The sequence below is a fragment of the Coregonus lavaretus genome, assembly GCF_964263955.1.
Source record: "Coregonus lavaretus genome assembly, chromosome: 19".
Classification (NCBI taxonomy): Eukaryota; Metazoa; Chordata; class Actinopteri; order Salmoniformes; family Salmonidae; genus Coregonus; species Coregonus lavaretus.
The window spans coordinates 31,879,088-31,900,240 of NC_140006.1; the positions used below are offsets into that span (position 1 = coordinate 31,879,088).

The 21,153-nt window shown below is 44.2% G+C and overlaps 1 pseudogene across 1 annotated transcript in view; it reads right to left on the reverse strand.

The window, feature by feature from the left end:
- Positions 1-21,153, reverse strand: part of LOC311147255 (ephrin type-B receptor 1-like) — a 308,651-nt pseudogene that overhangs the window by 36,664 nt on the left and 250,834 nt on the right. The window contains exons 8-12 of the transcript in view: positions 19,927-20,035; positions 17,807-17,871; positions 6,617-6,805; positions 5,268-5,515; positions 941-1,156 (exon numbers count right to left, since the gene is read on the reverse strand). The product of the transcript in view is annotated as an ephrin type-B receptor 1-like (transcript). The remainder of the gene's footprint in view (positions 1-940; positions 1,157-5,267; positions 5,516-6,616; positions 6,806-17,806; positions 17,872-19,926; positions 20,036-21,153) is intronic.

Below are 21,153 nucleotides of genomic sequence, written 5' to 3' on the forward strand. Positions count from 1 at the left end.
CCTAATAACCTTGCACTGCATTCAGATACGAGAGTGTGAGTGTGTTGTGAATTACATCGAAAACAGAGGGGGGAGGAGAGGCAGTTAGCTACACTAGCCATAGCGTCTAATAATTACAGATCTGTACCTCTGTGGTGTTAATTAGGGGCCCAAACCCTTCCATGGTGACCCAGGAATAATGGATGATGAGCGGGGGAAGGGGACAGGGCGACCAGGGACAGATCCTGAGGAGTGAGGAGGGACGGCGCTCTAGCTGTCGGTTTGAGGGGCTGAGATGCTCTTCGGTTTGCCTGCATCCCACGCATCCCAATGACAGAGGGGAGAGAGGGGTTCTTCCCCAGAGTCTCTGCACTAATGAAGATGTGACAGTCCTAGTCCATGACTAGCGGAAAGAGGGGGGAGAAGGAGGTGAGAAGGCTTGTGGAAAGTAAAAGAGAAGAGATAGAGGTGGAGGAGGTAAGGGAGCGAGTGATGGAGATGAGTGGCGAGGAAGACTGAAAGGAAACGCATGAGAGATGGCCTGACAGAAGTGTTGTAGTTCTTCTGACATACCAGTTACCTCTATTTTATTCAAGTAGTCCTAGACACACACACAACTACAAGCACAACTACAAACACAACTACAAACACAACTACACTCACAACAAAAGGGCCATGACTAAGTGTGTCTAAAAACATACCAATGAATCAACTGCTTCCTCTATCATAATACGCCGAAAGCAGGTATGTTGTTTGTTGACATTATGTAATCATTGGAGGAGACACGTCACAGTGGAGACACACTGCATAAACACCAATCCCAGAACCCTTCCTGTTCTATGTCGCTCGTCTTCAGACAGTCGTGTTGCTATAAACCAACCTATCCATTTCAAAACATAAAGGTGAAAAAACAAAACAAAAATTTGGGGGGGGGGGGGGGGGTTCAGAGAGTAGGACTCACCAGAGAGCTGGTGTAAGAGGGGTCAGAGGTATCGTCCTGGAGGTAGCGCGAAAGTCCGAAGTCGGACACCTTGCAGACCAGGTTACTGTTGACCAGGATGTTGCGGGCAGCCAGGTCTCTATGGACGTAATTCATCTCAGAGAGGTACTTCATGCCCGCTGAGATGCCCCTCATCATGCCCACCAGCTGGATCACGGTAAACTGACCGTCGTTTTGCTGCAGGAGAGATTGAGAGAGGTAAAAAGGGATTGTTAGTGTCATGAAATGAAAATTGTCATCTACAGGCCTATCTGCAGGCCTTTCAGCTGAGATGTCGACAATAAACAAGCAATATTGTCACGATCGTCGAACACAGAGGACCAAGGCGCAGCGTGGAATGCGAACATACTTTTATTTTTAATGATCACACAAACAAAACAACAAAACGATACGTGACGTCCTTGGCAATAGACACTAACCAAACACGGAACAAGATCCCACAAACACGGTGGAAAAACAGGCTACCTAAGTATGGTTCCCAATCAGAGACAACAAGCAACAGCTGATTCGCGTTGCCTCTGATTGAGAACCACACCGGCCAACATAGAAACAAATGAACTAGATAAACAACCTAGCACACAAAACACATAGAAACAACCCACCCTGGCTCAACATAACAGAGTCCCAGAGCCAGGGCGTGACAGTACCCCCCCCCCCCCCCCCAAAGGCGCGGTCGCACTGCGACCGCGCCAAACATAAACCGAACAGGGGAGGGCCGGGTGGGCATTCCTCCTCGGAGGCGGTTCCGGCTCCGGGCTTGACCCCCACCCTCCAACAAACCCCCCATAGCGCCCCTGGTCCGGTCTGGCCCTGCTGGCTGGATCTGGACTGGACATCGGTGGAGCGGATCGCTCTGGCTCCGATGTGGAGCAGCTAACCGGTACCTGACCAGGCACCGGTGACCCAGGCACGGGCTGTGCCGGACTGACGACGCGCACCACAGGCTTGGTGCGGGGAGCAGGAACAGGCCGGACCGGGCTGACGACGCGCACCATTGGCTTGGTGCGGGGAGCAGGGACGGGCCGAACCGGGCTGACGAAGCGCACCACTGGCTTGGTGCGGGGAGCAGGAACAGGCCGGACCGGGCTGACGACGCGCACCACAGGCTTGGTGCGGGGAGCAGGGACGGGCCGAACCGGGCTGACGAAGCGCACCACTGGCTTGGTGCGGGGAGCAGGAACAGGCCGGACTGGGCTGGCGACGCGCACCACTTGGTGCGAGGGGCAGGAACAGGCCGGACCGGGCTGGCGACGCGCACCACAGGCTTGGTGCGAGGGGCAGGAACATGCTGGACCGGGCTGGCGACGCGCACCACAGGCTCGGTGTGAGGGACAGGAACAAGCCGGACCGTACTGGGGACACACACCACTGGCCCTACGCGGGGTTCAGGAACGGGCCGGACCGGACTGGCAACACACCCCAGTACCTCTCGCCGTGCCTCTACATTCTCCTTCCCCCTGGTGACCAGTGACTCCCGTAACCTGGCGGCCTCCTTTGCCAACCCGCTGAACCACTCTATCCCGGCCTCCTGCTGCCCCGTCGTCCACGGCGTGAGCCCCCCCCTAAAAAATTTCTGGGCGTCTCTCCTCCCCGTGGGCCAGGCCTCCATGGCTCTCGCCAGACTCTCGCTCCTCTGCTCCAAAGTCCAACCTCTCTCCTCCTCCCGTGGCTTGACCCAGTCGAGGTTGATATCCTTTAGGGCCCTCTCTGGCGTTGGCTCCTAGACACGCTGCTTGGTCCAGTTATGGTGGGATCTTCTGTCACGATCGCCGAACACAGAGGACCAAGGCGCAGCGTGGAATGCGGACATACTTTTATTTTTAATGATCACACGAACAAAACAACAAAACGATACGTGACGTCCTTGGCAATAGACACTAACCAAACACGGAACAAGATCCCACAAACACTGTGGAAAAACAGGCTACCTAAGTATGGTTCCCAATCAGAGACAACAAGCAACAGCTGATTTACGTTGCCTCTGATTGAGAACCACACCGGCCAACATAGAAACAAATGAACTAGATAAACAACCTAGCACACAAAACACATAGAAACAACCCACCCTGGCTCAACATAACAGAGTCCCAGAGCCAGGGCGTGACAAATATTCTACACTATTTCACAGTATTAGGCATTGAGATGTATAGACCTACACAGTTCTATTTGATTGCATAGCTCTATTTGATTGAAATGCAATTGATTTAAAAACCGCAACAACATGACACTAACACAAGCACATTTTACTATGCAACAGATTTTGTGTGAGTGTCAGATTGTATAAAGGCCATGCCTAGCCAACATTGTTCTGTGTTGCAAATTCCTTCCACGTCTTCTGGGATCTCGTTCCCAGATTAGAAAAGCCTACAGCCACATCCGTGTCACCACAGTCAGGAAGTAAGGGCACACTTTTGTACAAGATCTGCCGTCACACCTACAGTACGTACAATGTTCCATACACACAGGGTGTGACAAACAGCCTAACCTGCTGCCTATCTATCTCTGTGCGACCCACTTCTCCAACACAGCAAACTAGTTATTTCGGAGTCTGTGACAGAATCTTCAAGCCTTATACTTAAAGTGATTTGCTCTTTTGATTTTTACTTTTACGATACACTCTTAGAAAAAAGGTGCTATCTAGAACCTAAAAGGGTTCTTCGGCTGTCCTCATAGGATAACTCTTTGAAGAACCCTTTTTGGTTCCAGGTAGAACCCTTTTGGGTTCAATGTAGAACCATTTCCACAGAGGTTTCTACATGGAACCCAAAAGGGTTCTACCTGGAACCAAAAAGGCTTCTCCTATAGGGACAGCCGAAGAACCCTTTTGGAACCCTTTTTTCTAATAGTGTATCACACTATCGACACAGTCCCAGACAGCCCTTGTATTGCATATCATCTCCTATTTTACATCAAAAGGAGGGGGGCAGAATACATTTTGATTACTAAATTGGATTATTCAAACACGATCCTATCAAAACGAGTTGCTAGAGGATATTTCTAGTGAAAATTGTACATCGTACATCACTGTTGGTAACACTCACACATGGAGGAGCTCTCTCTCTCTCCCCCCAACTCCTTCCTAGTTCCTCCCTGTATCTCCAATGCTCAGAGGAGCTTTGACACACACTAACAAATAAGAGGGTAGGGTAAGATCGATGGGAACATAAGACGGAGGTGGCGGCTAGCAAAGCCAACTTCAAAGGGTCCCTTTAAACCAGCATTAGAACAAAGTAGAGCGTAAAACCAATCCATGAGATGACGGGAGGGAGGGAATGAAGAAGGGAAGGAGAGAAAAAAATATGGGTTGAATATTGATTAAGCTGTACACTCGCTCGTTCCGTCCCAGCTACAAAAGAGCGAGGGGATAGTCCATTAAGAGCTTGGGGCATGAATGGAGAAATTAAACGAGGACATAAATTGGCTATTTCAGGAAGTCTTTGATGAGGAGAGAATGGAATTGCGTTCGGTACATTTTCAAATCTACACTGACTGTGATCTATAAGCCTAAGCCCTATTGCAGGCTGAGAAATGTACAGTACATTGCCATGGGTCATGAACTGCTGTTAGGTGTCCTTGTATGTTTATTGCAATCACAAATTGTCCTTTGGGTGGTGAACCATTGTTGATACACACGGGAACTGTTGAGTGTCAAAAATTCAGCAGCGTTGCAGTTCTTGACACAAACCAGTGCGCTTGGCATCTACTACCATACCCCGTTCAAAGGCACTTACATTTTTTGTCTTGCCCATTCACCCTCTGAATGGCACACATACAAAATCCATGTCTCAATTGTCTCAAGGCTTAAACATTCTTCTTTAACCTGTCTCCTCCCCTTCATCTACACTGATTGAAGTGGATTTAACAAGTGATCAATAAGGAACCATAGCTTTCACCTGGATTCACCTGGTCAGTCTATGTCATGGAAAGAGCAGGTGTTCTTCATGTTTTGCATACTCAGTGTATATCAACATACTGTATAATACATATTATGTGAATAGCAAAAATATTTAAATAAACTATTACCACAGTATAACATTTACTATAATAAACTATAAAAAAGAGGTGGTAAGCAGTGTTTATAAATTATTAATAAGACATAGCGGAGTGAACACCATCCATATTCCTTGTCTTATATTCATAAAGTGTTTTAGATTAGGAGTGCTGATCTAGGATCAGTTTAGCCTTTTAAATCATATTGAATGAGATTACGTGGGACAGGGGGTCCAGCTGATCCTAGAGCAGCTCTCCTACTCTAAGACACTTGATACACACATGTTCTATAACTCACCCTCAGGAAGGAATCAAGGGCCCCGTTCTCCATAAACTCTGTGACGATCATGACTGGCCGACTCTTGGTGACCACGCCCTCCAGTCTGATGATGTTGGGGTGGTCGAACTGTCCCATGATTGACGCCTCGGACAGGAAGTCCCGCCTCTGCTTCTCCACGTATCCTGCCTTCAGGGTCTTGATGGCCACGTAGATCTCCCTCTTGCCTGGCAGCTTCAGGCGTCCCTTGTACACCTCACCAAACTCACCTGGGGGAGAGAGAGGTATAGTGTGTGGTTATAGCGCTAGATCAACAGTCTAGAGAGATCAAGTCAATATTAGACCTTGAGATTTCAGTAAATATGAATCGATCACGCTAGTGCAATATAATCTGGCTCGAGAGGGACCAGGGACCCTATATGACCAGGGACCCTACACAACATGTATGTTGGACCAGAGTTAACAAGCAGAATATATTTAGACCTTTGTGTTTTCAATAATCTAATGTAATTGTCTCATTTGAGATCAACATTGGGGCTATCTTGTTGAACAGTAGCTCAGAATCTGGGAAGGGCATTCATAAGTAGAAACTAAAAGAATAATACAACAAATTCACAGTAAATATCTACTATTTCCATTCCTTGATTAGTCATCATTCTCCAGGCATCCCGCGGAGATCTCACACCACCGAATAAACAAAAAACGGAAATCTGTAATTAGCAAACCCCCATTCCTCTATCATTCCCCTCATCCCACTCCTCCATCTCCTCCCCTATCCCCTATCCTTCCTCGTTTCCTATAATAATAATAATAATATGCCATTTAGCAGACGCTTTTATCCAAAGCGACTTACAGTCATACGTGCATACATTTTTGTGTATGGGTGGTCCCGGGGATCGAACCCACTACCTTGGCGTTACAAGCGCCGTGCTCTACCAGCTGAGCTACAGAGGACCACTCCTATCATGCAGTGTGTCTCAGCCAGACCACGAGAGGCTACTCCAGTCCTTGTCTCATTAGCCTGCTGTTATTTTAGTCCCTGTATGAATCAACACAAATCAGCATGTCCCCATACAGTCAACAAGGTCTGGCCTGGCCCATCGAGGGAGGACATGTCCCCAGATAGAGAGAGGAAGGGAGTTAGAAAGGGAGAGAGGGAGGGTGTTAGGAAGGGAGAGAGGGAGAGAGGGTGGGAGGTGGGGGGGAGAGAGAAAAATAGAGATAGAGAGATACACAAAGAGAAAAAGAGAAAAAGAAAGAGAGAGAGAGAAAGAGAGAGAGAGAGAGAGAGAGAGAGAGAGAGAGAGAGAGAGAGAGAGAGAGAGAGAGAGAGAGAGCACAAACAAACGCACACATCCATCCACATTTACCTGCGCCAATGACTTCTTCGATCTTGACGGTGGAGACGTCAATCTCCTTGGCGAACTCACGGACAGCCTCGTTGGGGTCCTCATAAGTGAAGGGGTCGATGTATATCTTCATCCCCGGAGAGCCTGAGAAGTGGGTCGGGCAGCCCAGTGGGGAGGGGCAGTTAGACATGTCGGCTCTCAGGGAGAGCTCTAGAACCAATCAGAGTGGATATGAACAATCAGGAAGAGCGTTGAATTGTTGGTGTTTTTGGTGGTGAAATGGGCTGTGGGTGGACATTGAATTCATATGTCCATGTAGTATGTACAGTGCCTTGCAAATGTATACATCCCCCTTGGCGTTTTTCCTATTATGTTGCATTACAACCTGTAATTGAAATAGATTTTTGTTTGGATTACATGTAATGGACATACACAAAATAGTCCAAATTGGTGAAGTGAAATGAAAAAAAATGACTTGTTTCAAAATATTCTAAAAAAATAAATAATGGAAAAGTGGTGCGTGCATATGTATTCACCCCCTTTGCTATGAAGCCCCTAAATAAGATCTGGTGAAACCAATTACCTTCAGAAGTCACATAATTAGTTAAATAAAGTCCACCTGTCACATGATCTGTCACATGATCTCAGTATATATACACGTGTTCTGAAAGGCCCCAGAGTCTGCAACACCACTAAGCAAGGGGAACCACCAAGCAAGCGGCACCATGAAGACCAAGGAGCTCTCCAAACAGGTCAGGGACAAAGTTGTGGAGAAGTAGAGATCAGGGTTGGGTTATATAAAAATACCAAACACTTTGAACATCCCACAGAGCACCATTAAATCCATTATTAAAAAATGAAAAGAATATGGCACCACAACAAACCTGCCAAGAGAGGGCCGCCCACCAAAACTCACAGACCAGGCAAGGAGGGCATTAATCAGAGGCAACAGACCAAAGATAACCCTGAAGGAGCTGCAAAGCTCCACAGCGGAGATTGGAGTATCTGTCCATAGGACCACTTTAAGCCGTACACTCCACAAAGCTGGGCTTTACGGAAGAGTGGCCAGAAAAAAGCCATTGCTTAAAGAAAAAAATATCAAACACGTTTGGTGTTCGCCAAAAGGCATGTGGGAGACTCCCCAAACATATGGAAGAAGGTACTCTGGTCAGAGCTTTTTGGCCATCAAGGAAAATGCTATGTCTGGCGCAAACCCAACACCTCTCATTACCCCGTGAACACCATCCCCACAGTGAAGCATGGTGGTGGCAGCATCATGCTGTAGGGATGTTTTCATCAGCAGGGACTGGAAACTGGTCAGAATTGAAGGAATGATGGATGGCGCTAAATACAGGGAAATTCTTGAGGGAAACCTGTTTCAGTCTTCCAGAAATTTGAGACTGGGACGGAGGTTCACCTTCCAGCAGGACAATGACCCTAAGAATAATGCTAAAGAAACACTCAAGTGGTTTAAGGGGAAACATTTAAATGTCTTGGATTGGCCTAGTCAAAGCCCAGACCTCAATCCAATTGAGAATCTGTGGTGTGACATAAAGATTGCTGTACACCAGCGGAACTCATCCAACTTGAAGGAGCTGGAGCAGTTTTTGCCTCGAAGAATGGGCAAAAATCCCAGTGGCTAGAAGTGCCAAGTTTATAGAGACATACCCCAAGAGACTTGCAGCTGTAATTGCTGCAAAAGGTGGCTCTACAAAGTATTGATTTTGGGGGGGGTGAATAGTTATGCACGCTCAAGTTGTCTGTTTTTTTGTCTTATTTCTTGTTTGTTTCACAAGAAAAAGTGGTAGGCATATTGTGTAAATCAAATGAGGCAAACCCCAAAAAAATCCATTTTAATTCCAGGTTGTAAGGCAACAAAATAGGAAAAATGCCAAGGGCGGTGAATACTTTCGCAAGCCACTGTATGTAACAGCATAGTGCAATGAAAAATGTAGCTGTGCTGTAATACAACCCCTCAAAAGGTTTCCATCAGGGGTTGGAACCGGTTCAGGGAACAGAACCAAAAACCTGAAAATATTTTTTCAAGGAACAGAAACGGAACCAGGAATGAAAGTGATCCATACTGTTCCGGAACAGAACCATTATTTTAAAAGCATGGGAACCGGTTAATAATGTTATTTTACGTTCAAGGCATTCTAAAAACGCAACAAAGTGCCTATGCAAAGCCCTTCACTCTGTCACTAAGAAACATATTCCAGTGTTATTTCAGTCGCATCTTGTGCCATAGGCTACACTTGTATGTCCATCACGCATGTAAACAACTAGCTTGCCTGCTCTATCCGCACTGATTGGTGAAGTAATTGAATGAGCAAAATGTAAAAAACAGTTGATTTCACAGGTTAAAAAAGGAACAGAAAGGAACAATATAAACTGGTAAAAAGTTTTGGTTTGAACCGGTTCAGAACTTTATTTTGCTGGTCGGAACAGTGGAACGAAACGAAAAAATTGTGGTTCTGTTCAGAACTAAACTAATAACAATAATTTTGGTTCCAACCCCTGGTTTCCAGGAATCTGTCTTTGGGTGGAGGCGAACAAGCAAGCCTGTGTGAATGGATTAGAATTATAGTAATGTACACAAGTCTATTTGGGCTCCTGCTTTCTCCCAGGAACAAGCACTCCTCCACAGCAGACACTAATAAAATAGTGTTTTGATTAATCCGTTTTATTCAACAGTAAACATTGAGAGCCAGGAGAAAGAGAGAGAGAGTGATAACAAGAATGTGAGAGAGGGAGACAGAGAGAGAGAGAGAGAGAGAGAGAGAGAGAAACAGTTTTTTTCTCTTCCTCTCTACCCTGTGATCGCAGAGGAACCAATTTCCCCACCGTCTCTCCCCATAGGAGCTCATAAACTAATAAAACCGCTTCGCTAACCAACAGCTCTAAACGCCAGCGACAGATAGGTGAGTACAGTTCACTGTCTGGGGATGTCTGGGAATGGAGGAACACTTGTTTCTGAGGCAGATGAGATGGCTTGTGGGTAGTCAAAATCGTATTCAACACATGCAATGACAACGTAGAATATATGCCTAAAATCACAACCTATCCACTATATCATGCAGTACATTTGACTAGAGCCGCATAGGGCAGCCACGAACTAGAGATCTGGTCAAAAGTGGTGCACGATATAGGGAATAGGGTGGCATATGATATGCACCTATAGACAGATCCAAACATACATCCCATTACTTCAGAGAGCGGATTCTTTCAATGACATTGATTAGCACTCTCAGACTGGTTTTGCAATATGGCACCAGAATTTAAATAAACCTGTCGTCTCCTCATGAACCTCATTCAACTACATGACAATCAGCAGCAAGGTGAGCAGAGTCAAGTGGCGGAGGGCTGAGAGGGGGATAGGAGGGATAGGATCTCTAGTCAAGGAGGGGATCAAGGAACCTTGTACCTTACATATAGCTCTCGACTGAAAGCTCTGTCTAGCTAGCACACTAATTACCTTGAAGCCTGTCTCTGTGGATGTAATTGCTGATTAGAGACTCCATTGAGACTGGATTACAGATAATCCATGACAGGGTTTGGAGTTCTGCATTCTATAATGACATTCTAGACGTGTGTGCATGTGTGTGACTGAAATGCAGCTCAGGAATCTCTGGCCTGGGAAACACACAAGCAAATAGGTATGCACGCACACATTTATATATATGCAAACGTATGCACACACACACACACACAAACTTGCATCCATTGCCTTTTTCCATATTCCACAGACCCCTGCCCACTTTCATGTATAATTTAAATAGCAAACAGTTTATCAGTTGTTTGCGCGGGCCAAAGCACTTCCAAACCGCCGGGTCTATTTTTACCCAGCTATAAAACAACAAAATCCCTTGGGAGAGGAAGAGGGGGGAGAGAGGGAGGGATAGAGAGAGAGAAGAACCACTCTAACCAACAGCTCAAGGCACATATTTGGCCCTAAAGTACACACACCTAAACTAATCTACTTTATAGATCCATAATGTACGCATATACACTCATACACGCCTACGGGCAAAACATATAAACTAATATTCTGTCTCACGTTCTCCTCATTGCGAGTTAAGTTAACTAGCCAGCGTTTGATGTGAGAAAATCATTTATCAGACACACACTGCAATTTATTAAGGCAGAAATCAAAGAGAGAAAAATACAAACGTTCTGCAATCTGGATCGTCAATGAAAATCTAAATCCATCAAGCACGCAATTAGATTCTTAGTGAAATATATGGACGTTTGTGAAGGATCTGTTTTTTCCGGGTTGTTTTTCCAATGACAGACATTTCTGTCAGAAGAGTCTGAGCCCTTGTCACCCAGTAACTATGTGAGATAGTGAGCATACAGTTGGCTGTCTGTCTATTCATGCACAGACCAGATGCTGGGCACAAACAACAGCAGCTGAAACAATTCATTTCTGGATAAGTGAAACGTGTGTGAGTGTGTGTGTGAGTGGTGTGTGTGTGTGTGTGTGTCTGTGTGTGTGTTTGTGTATGTGTGTGTGTGTGTGTGTGTGTGTGTGTGTGTGTGTGTGTGTGTGTGTGTGTGTGTGTGTGTGTGTGTGTGTGTGTGTGTGTGTGTGTGTGTGTGTGTGTGACATATGGACATTTCTGGATACATGCGTATGGCTGAATGTGGGCATTTACTAAATATGTATTGCGTGGGAGTGTGTGAATGTCAGTGAACGGGTGTTGATAAATGGTAACAGATGCTGCGTGCATGTGTACATGTTCCTGCATTTGTGTGTGTGTGTGTGTGTCATAGGCCTACATATATGGAGGCAAGCAGATGTGTGTAGATCCATTAGTGTAAGTGTGTGAGTGTGTGTGTGATGCCTGTGGAAAAGTGTGGGTGTGTGTAATATTTATGGATGGCTGTTGATGTGTGTGTGACTATTTTCATGTCATCTGACCATAACAAATGGAAGCATATGCAGAAAAGTATCTCATACCTACTGTAAAATATGGTGGTGGATCTTTGATGTTATGGGGCTACTTTGCTTCCACTGGTCCTGGGGCCCTTGTTATGTTCAACGGCATCATGAACTTTACCAAGTACCAGGATACTTTAGCCAAAAACATGGTTACCTCTACCAGGAGGCTGAAACTTGGCCGCAAGTGGATCTTCCAGCAAGACAATAACTCCTAACACATCAAAATCCACAAATAAGTGGTTAATTGACCACAAAATTAACATATTGCAATGGCTATCTCAGTCTTCGAACTCCATTGAAAACCTGTGGTTTGAATTAGAGAACGACCGTTAATCGGCCAAGCTGATATATCGGGCCGATATTGGCCATTTCAAGTCTATCGGTTATCGGCCCTTCTCTATCGCCTTCCCTTTCCATAGCAAAACTGCTGCTATGCCAGCCACCGCTCACCGCCTGAGCCACGAGCACTGCACAATGCTGAGGAATGTCTAGCTGGGAAAATCAGCAGCAAGCTAGCTCATTCTCCAACAGAAAGGTGCTGTATTGAGAAATATTAGTTGCAAATATTAGTTTAGTTCATTCACTAATAATAAGGCTTGTGTCGACGTGCCAGGACATGCATGCAATAAGCAAGCTAGCTATGTGGCCTGTTAGCAAATATTACAATAACTATATAACCTTTTCATCTGTGATGTTAGCTAGCTAGCTATATTAGCTACTATGCTAGCTAGCTGGCTAGATAAACATGGTGCTAAAATATCAGATAGGAGCTAATAGCCAACATAGCTAGCTAACGTTAGCTGGTTATCATTTTGAACATGCACCATTTTCAGCAACGAAACATCTGACTTGTGGTGTAACGTTAGCTATTTACTGATGTGCCGATCTGACCAGCCGCAATCGTATCCGTAAATTGACAGTTGATAATCGGATTAGATGATTGTCGTAATAGGGAAAGAAAAAAGTGTTTGAAAATGCCCAAATAAAGGTTGGCAATAGATTTAGCTATCTAAGAATCTTCCTGCATGTTTATGGACCAAGAAAACTGTAGATCAGCGCGCATGTGTGTACGTTCTCACTTAAACAATGGGAATATTTTAGTCATTTAGACAGAATGTGCATCGTTGTTTCATATTTTTTCCTACCCTCACTTTCCTTGTTAGATATGAGGGGCAGCAGGTAGCCTAGAGTTTAAGAGCATTGGGCCAGTAACTGAAAGAATGCTGGTTTGAATCCCTGAGCCACTAAGGTAGAAAAATCTGCCGTTCTGCCCTTGAGCAAGGCAGTTAACTACCAACAACAACTGCTCCCCGGGCGTGGATGTCGATTAAGGCAACCTCTCTGATTCAGAGGGGTTGGGTTAAATGCGAAAGACACATTTCGGTTGAATGCATTCAGTTGTGTAACTGACTAGTCAGTTTCCTTTTATTAGGCACATTTATGCCTTGGTAGCAAATGTCATCAACATTGAGCTAGCTCTCATAGTAGCAGTAAACAGCAGCAAGTGATATGAGCGATGGAGAGAGATGTGAGGAGATGTGAAAGGGAGCGGAGTTACAGCCTCGCTCTATCCAATCGTAGCAGTAGGATCAAGTTACAACCCGCCCATTTCTTGACAGGTAGCTGAACTAGCCAATTGAGTTGTTTCGAATTTCGTCCTGGCAGCCAAGCTGTTTAGAGATGCGTCCTGACAGCTGAAAAAAATACTTCTCCCCGATCATGGAAAATGATGGAAAATACTAGTTTTATAAGCATCCGTGATCACAAACCATGACGTTACGTTGGACCCATTTGCATTGAATATATGTTATTTTATATTCTCAAACTAACAGCATTGCCTATATGATGTTCTTCCATACAGGCGTGACATGCTGGAGTGATGCTTCTATGCAAATGTTTTGATCATTAGGTAACAAATGGAAGGAAAACAGATTATCATCTGTAGCACCATAGACTCCATTGATCAGCTAAAACAAGCTCAATAACTCAATGCATGCACACACTCCCATTGAATATGCATTCACCTGTATTGTGAATAGGCCAATGACATCATAATTTACCCAATTTATCAAGAGATTTACCATTAAAATAAAATGATTACCATTATGTAGTTATGTAGTTAGATTGGTAAAAACAAAGTCATATTAATTGTTTGATCCAAAAAAAATTACGCATTAACGCATACATAGCTGTATCTGGGACATTTTGTCATCAAAATGTTCAAATTTAATTATATTGAATATTGGCCAAAAATATTGTCCATCAGCATCCTTGACCTCCAAAAATCGGTGTCTGCATCAGCTCTAAAAAAAACATATCGGTCGTTCTCTAGTTTGAATTGAAGAGGGCAGTCCATAAGCGCAGACAAAGGATATCAAGGATTTGGAAAGACTCTGTGTTCTCCACTCTCATAAAACATTTTTGAAAAAGGCTCAGTGTTGTAATCCTCGCAAGTGGAGGGTGCATGGAGTATTGAAAACAGGGGTGCCAATAATTTTGACACCTATCTTTTAGAGAATTGGTTTAATTACTTGTTAAACAAAATCTATTTCTCTGACCAATTGTGTTAGTATAAAGTAATATCATTTTCCAAATTTTTGGAGCATACAATCCACAGTTGAAGTCGGAAGTTTACATACACCTTAGCCAAATACATTTAAACTCAGTCTTTCACAATTACTGACATTTAATCCTAGTAAAAATTCCCTTTCTTAGGTCAGTTAGGATCACCACTTTATTTTAAGAATGTGAAATGTCAGAATAATAGTAGAGAGAATGATTTGTTTAAGCTTTTATTGATTTCATCATATTCCCAGTGTGTCAGAAGTTTACATACACTCAATTAGTATTTGGTAGCATTGCCTTTAAATTGTTTAACTTCGGTCAAACGTTTCGGATAGCCTTCTACAAGCTTCCCACAATAAGTTGGGTGAATTTTGGCCCATTCTTACTGACAGAGCTGGTGTAACTGAGTCAGGTTTGTAGGCCTCCTTGCTCGCACACGCTTTTTCAGTTCTGCCCACACATTTTATATAGGATTGGGGTCAGGGCTTTGTGATGGCCACTCCAATACCTTGACTTTGTTGTCCTTAAGCCATTTTGCCACAACTTTGGAAGTATGCTTGGGGTCATTGTCCATTTGGAAGACCCATTTGCGACCAAGCCTTAACTTCCTGACTGATGTCTTGAGATGTTGCTTCAATATATCCACACATTTTCCTTCCTCATGCCATCTATTTTGTGAAGTGCACCAGTCCCTCCTGCAGCAAAGCACCCCCACAGCATGATGCTGCCACCCCTGTGCTTCACGGTTGGGATGGTGTTCTTCAGCTTGCTAGCCTTCCCCTTTTTCCTCCAAACATAACGATGGTCATTATGGCCAAACAGTTCTATTTTTGTTTCATCAGACCAGAGGACATTTCACCAAAAAGTACGATCTTTGTCCCCATGTGCAGTTGCAAACCGTAGTCTGGCTTTCTTATGGTGGTTTTGGAGCAGTGGCTTCTTCCTTGCTGAGCGGCCTTTCAGGTTATGTTGATATAGGACTAGTTTTACTGTGGATATAGATACTTTTGTACCTGTTTCCTCCAGCATCTTCACAAGGTCCTTTGCTGTTATTCTGGGATTGATTTGCACTTTTCACACCAAAGTACGTTCATCTCTAGGAGACAGAACACGTCTCCTTCCTGAGCGGTATGACGGCTGTGTGGTCCCATGGTGTTTATACTTGCGTACTATTGTTTGTACAGATGAACGTGGTACTTTCAGGCATTTGGAAATTGCTCCCAAGGATGAACCAGACTTGTGGAGGTCTACAGTGTTTTTTCTGAGGTCTTGGCTGATTTCTTTTGATTTTCCCGTGATGTCAAGCAAATAGACACTGAGTTTGAAGGTAGGCCTTGAAATACATCCACAGGTACACCTCCAATTGACTCAAAATATGTCAATTAGCAGAAGCTTCTAAAGCCATGACATCATTTTCTGGAATTTTCCGAGCAGTTTAAAGGCACAGTCAACTTAGTGTATGTAAACTTCTGACCCACTGGAATTGTGATACAGTGAATTATAAGTGAAATAATCTGTCTGTAAACAATTGTTGGAAAAATGACTTGTGTCATGCACAAAGTAGATGTCCTAGCCGACTTGCCAAAACTATATTTTGTTAACAAGATATTTGTGGAGTGGTTGAAAAACAAGTTTTAATGACTCCAACCTAAGTGTATGTAAACTTCCGACTTCAACTGTAGCTCAGTATTTTAATTATTTATTTTTTGCTCATCTTTATCAAGGGTGCCAATAATTTTAGTAAAATCCCTGAACTATCCCTTTAATATTTTAGGGTTTGCATGTTTTCCCATTCTGTGCACCACTCATCAACAGTTTGTGACTCCATTCCCAATAGCCAGGGTGAAAACCATAAACACTCCTTTAGCATTTCAACCAAGAAGAATCAAAGTGGCGTTTCTTCTTCCAAAGTGGGTATTTTTCTTCCAATGAGCAGTAATTACAAAACTGTCTGTCAAATCCTGAAGAGAAAAGATCGGACATAATCTATTTCTAAGCATTATTATTAGTTAGTGGGTGAGAGTGGAGGGAAAAAACACAAGCTGAATAGGAACACTTATCGCTGTTTTTCCCTCGCCTTCAAATTGCTTGATGATAAGCGTGGTTACCGCTATTGGCGTCTCTATCATATATTTAAATTTTATTATGTTAATAAAATTCAAATCTCCCTAACATAGCCTCTGACTGAACCAACTGCGAGTGCCAACTCTTCTGAGGGTTTGACCGGGGGAGAAATGGCACACAACGTGTACAAGGCAAGCAGGTACAAGCTCCATTATGGACGCAAAAAGACAATACAGACTCAAACTTGAATTGATGTTCGACAATTCAGACTCACGATTTACAGTATGTGGCAAGGGCTACCACAGACTACAAAGGCAAATCCAGCTGTGTGGTGCCCACCAAAGCCTCCCTCCCAAACGAGCTTAACACATTCTATGCTTGCTTTGAGGCAGACAATATCGAGCCATCCAGGAAGACTCTCGCTGCTCAGGGCGACCAGGTGCTTTCGCTCTCCGAGGCTGATGTGAGGAAATGTCTCGAAAGAGTGAATAATCACAAAGAAGCCAGCTCAGATGGCATCCCTGGCTGCGTCTTCAGAGTGTGTGCTGACCAGCTGGCAGGCGTCTTCTCGGACATCTTCAACCTGTCCCTGTCTCAGGATGTAGTCCCCGCTTTAAGGAGACCACCATCGTCCCATTGCCCAATAAAGATAAGGTGACATGCCCAAATTACTATTGCCCCGTCGCACTCACCCCGATCATCATGAAGTGCTTCGAGTGGCTGGTCATGGCCCACATCAAGTCCAGCATGCCAGTCACACTGTACCCACTCCAATTTGCCTACCGCTCCAATAGATCTACGGAAGATGCCATTTCCATCACTATTCACACGTAAGTAACATCTGGACAAGAGGAACATCCATGTGAGAATGCTGTTCATTGACTACAGTTCAGCATTCAACATTATTGTTTCCTCCAAGCTCGTCACCAAGCTCAGAGCCCTGGGTCTGGACACCACCCTCTGCAACTGGATCCTGATAACCAACAACAACGAGTCAGCCTATAGGGAGGAGGTAAGTGAACTGGCATTGTGGTGCCAGGACAACAACCTCTCCCTCAATTTAAGCAAAACAAAGGAGTTTGCTTGCCTTGCTTTAGGCAACCTTACAGTGTCAGTCAACGGCCAAAGCGTGACAGGACCCTGGCTCAATCATGGTTAGCTTACACAGCCCTGAGAGATGTGTGTCAGTCAATGTTACTTAGAGCAGGAAAGGGATTACTTTTTGCCCTCTATGTCAGATCAGGAAGGGTTGTATTTGCCCTCAATGCTAGAACACAGAGGGTTGTTGTTTACCTCTGTGTGGACTCTGCGTGATAGAACTGTGTGTGGTTCAATCACGGTTACAACTCTGAGAGATGAGTGTCAGGCAATGACATTTAGAAAGTGGAAAGTGATGTTTTAGCCCTCATTGTTCGATCAGAAGGGGTGTTTTTTCCCTCTATTGTAAAACGCGAAGGACATCGAGGGGTTGTTTTTCTCCTTATTGTGGCCTATGCATGATCGAACCAGGCTGAGTGTAAATCAAGAGTGACAATCAAGGTCATTTTGAACGTTGAGGGAATCTTTTGCCCGCAATGTAATAATATGATGGACATATGATATGTGTTTTGTCCTATATGGTGCTATGGTAGTGAACTCACCTCTTCCTGTGCTGTAATGCTGTAACTTGTCGCTGTACACCGCTTCCTTGGTGTACGCCCGTTTCCTGAACCCAAATCAGAGATGGAGAAAGAAAAGTTCAGAAAAGACAGGATGAAAGGAGGATGAAAGGAGGAATCATTAAATCTGTCTCGGAGTCTCACTAACCGAGGTATGAAAGCGACCTGGTCTGAAACTGAATCAGTGGCTGAGGGTTAGAGTTAGCTGCCATGCCAAATGAAGTGTGATGAGAATGAGCTGGTTTTTAATTGTAACATCTCTGTGGCTTTTCATCTGCCTAATCTAACCCTCTCCTCTGCTCCCACAGTCATCAAACACCCTGTGGTGTCTGATAGGGCGCTGTGCTACTAACTAGTAGCATTTGGCACTGCTGCAAATTCTAAATTCAACTTAAATGTTTCTAAAGAGAGAGGAGGTGGGGGAAAGTAGCGTGGTGTTGTAACACACTTTCGAGAATGACATTTGCTTGAATCAGTTAACTCAGGTCAACTCAGCGTGAACGCTTTGGTCCACATGTGAAATGGATGATTCATAGAGAAACGTACTCATAATACAGATATGGAACAGTTACAGAGCCTTCACAAAGTATTCACACCCCTTTACCTATTACACATTTTGTGTGTTACAGCTTGAATTCAAAATTGATTAAATAGATGTTTCTTCTCACCCATCTATACACAATACCACATAATTATTAAGTGAAAATATGTTTTTAGAAATTGTTGCACATTTATTGAAAATGAAATACAGAAATATTCAATTTACATAAGTAGTCACACCCCTGAGTCAAAACATGTTAGAATTACCTTTGGCAGCGATTACAGCTGTGAGTCTTTCTGGGTAAGTCTCTAAGAGCTTTGCACACCTGGATTGTACAATATTTGCACATTATTATTTTCAAAATTCTTCATGCTCTATCAAGTTGGTTGTTGATCATTGCTAGACAGCCATTTTCAAGTCCTGCCAAAGATTTTCAAGCCGATTTAAGCCAAAACTGCAACTAGGCCATTCAGGAACAATCAATGTCGTTTTGGTAGCCAACTCCAGTGTATATTTGGCCTTGTGTTTTAGGTTATTGTCCTGCTGAAAGGTGAATTTGTCTCAGAGTATCTGTTACTTAGCTCTATTCCGTTTCTTTTTATCCCCAAAAACTCCCTAGTCCTTGCCGATGACAAGCATACCCATAACATGATGCAGCCACCACCATGCTTTAAAATATGAAGAGTGGTACTCAGTGACGTGTTGTGTTGGATTTGCTTCAAACATAGCACTTTGTATTCAGGACATAGAGTTATTTTTTTGCAGTTTTACTTTAGTGCCTTATTGCAAACAGGATGCATATTCCGTACAGGCTTCCTTCTTTTCACTCTGTCAATTAGGTTAGTATTGTCGAGTTACTACAATGTTGTAGATCCATCCGCAGTTTTCTCCTATCACAGCCATTAACTGTTTTAAAGTCAACATTGGCCTCATGGTGAAATCCCTTCCTCTCCGGCAACTGAGTTAGGAAGGACACCTTTATCTTTGTAGTGACTGGGTGTATTGATACACCATTCAAAGTGTAATTAATAACTTCACCATGCTCAAAGGGATATTCAATGTCTGCTTTTTTTATTTTACCCATCTACCAATAAGTGCCCATCTTTGCGAGGCATTGGAAAACCTCCCTGGTCTTTGTGGTTGAATCTGTGTTTGAAATTCACTGCTCGACTGAGGGACCTTACTTGTATGTGTGGGGCACATAGATGAGGTAGTCATTAAAAAATCATGTTAAACGCTATTATTTCACAGAGAGTGAGGCATGCAAGTCTGTAAGACAACAAAATCTGGAAAAAGTCAAGGAGTGTGAATACTTTCTGAAGGCGCTGTATTTTACTTTGTACTTTGTTTACCTCCTGCTGGCTAAGTGTGTTTGTATATATGTGAAAGGCCTACAGACAAGTTCCATTGCCTGCCTGTCTGTGTGTGTCTTCTATCGGTTAGGTAAGGTATGTGTGTGTGTGTGTGTGTGCGTGCATTTGTGTGTGTAAGGTGTGTGCGTGCATATGTGAGGCACACCCGTTGGACCGCAGCCATGGTGGACATGTTGACTGTACAGTACCTGCTGCAGACGATGGAGATGGCCACTAGAGAGACGATGAACACCACTCCTGCTGCAGCCAAGCCAGCAATCAGAGGAAGCTTCTCCCGCAACTCTGATTTAAAGTCATCTACATAGACAGAGAGAGAGAGAGAGAGAGAGAGAGAGAGAGAGAGAGAGAGAGAGAGAGAGAGAGAGAGAGAGAGAGAGAGAGAGAGAGAGAGAGAGAGAGAGAGAGAGAGAGAGAGAGAGGGTATTGTGTAAAGACACACAGAGAAGAATGTGGAAGGGGGATAGAGAGAGAGAGATGGGGGACGGAGAAACAAAGAAAGAGGGGAGGGAACAGAAAGAACAGCATGGTTATTCCAGGTGTACCTGAGGATAAAGACAACATATAGATGCCTCAGCTCTGAGGTGTTGAGCTAAAGACATTTAGACAGACTTTGGAGTAAAGCCGTGGTGACTGTCACCTGTACATTTCTACGAGAGAGAGAGAGAGAGAGAGAGAGAGAGAGAGAGAGAGAAAATTATCAATAGAAAGATAGAGAAAGTATTTCAGTGTTTCTGTGTTGTTTACAGCAATTGGATTAAAGTGAGAAGAAAGGAGAAGTCTTTCGAGCGGTGATATAGTAGCTTAAATATCGATAAAATAAGAAGCTAGGACTCATAGCACACTTGATAGTGTGAATTATAGGTCTACTCTTTTGTTCCCTGTAAAGTGAGTGTGCTATTTCTTTGTGAAGCTGTATTCAGGTGCCATGCTACTGAAGGAGTCTCTTAAACTCAGACAGGTGAAAATGGTGATTGGCTTGACGATCAGAAATCAACTGTCTGAGTGCTATAGCTAGCAGTAAATAACACCACATTGCAATCAGTCAGGTATCAACACCTGGCTGTGGAGAACAGGACTCCTCACTGACAAGCTGTAACCACACACACCTTACTGATGAAAGGCCAATCCTCTCCTCCTCATTGCACATGTCAATCAAATGGTTGTGGGAGGGGTTGGGTGGGGGGGCTGTGGAGGGGTGTGGGGTGAAGAGACGCCTGAGGGATGTGTGTAAAGATGTGATGACAGACAGAAAATAAGGATTGTCGACTGTGAGAGGAGAGAACAGGAAGAGGGAGAAGAGTCAGAGTGGAGTGAGGGAGAGAGAAGGAGGGAGGAGGGCAGGAGGTGGGTAGACAGTGATGGAGAGTGGGATGAGATGGGTAGTGCAGGAGAGAGGAGGTGGGGGAGGGAGATGT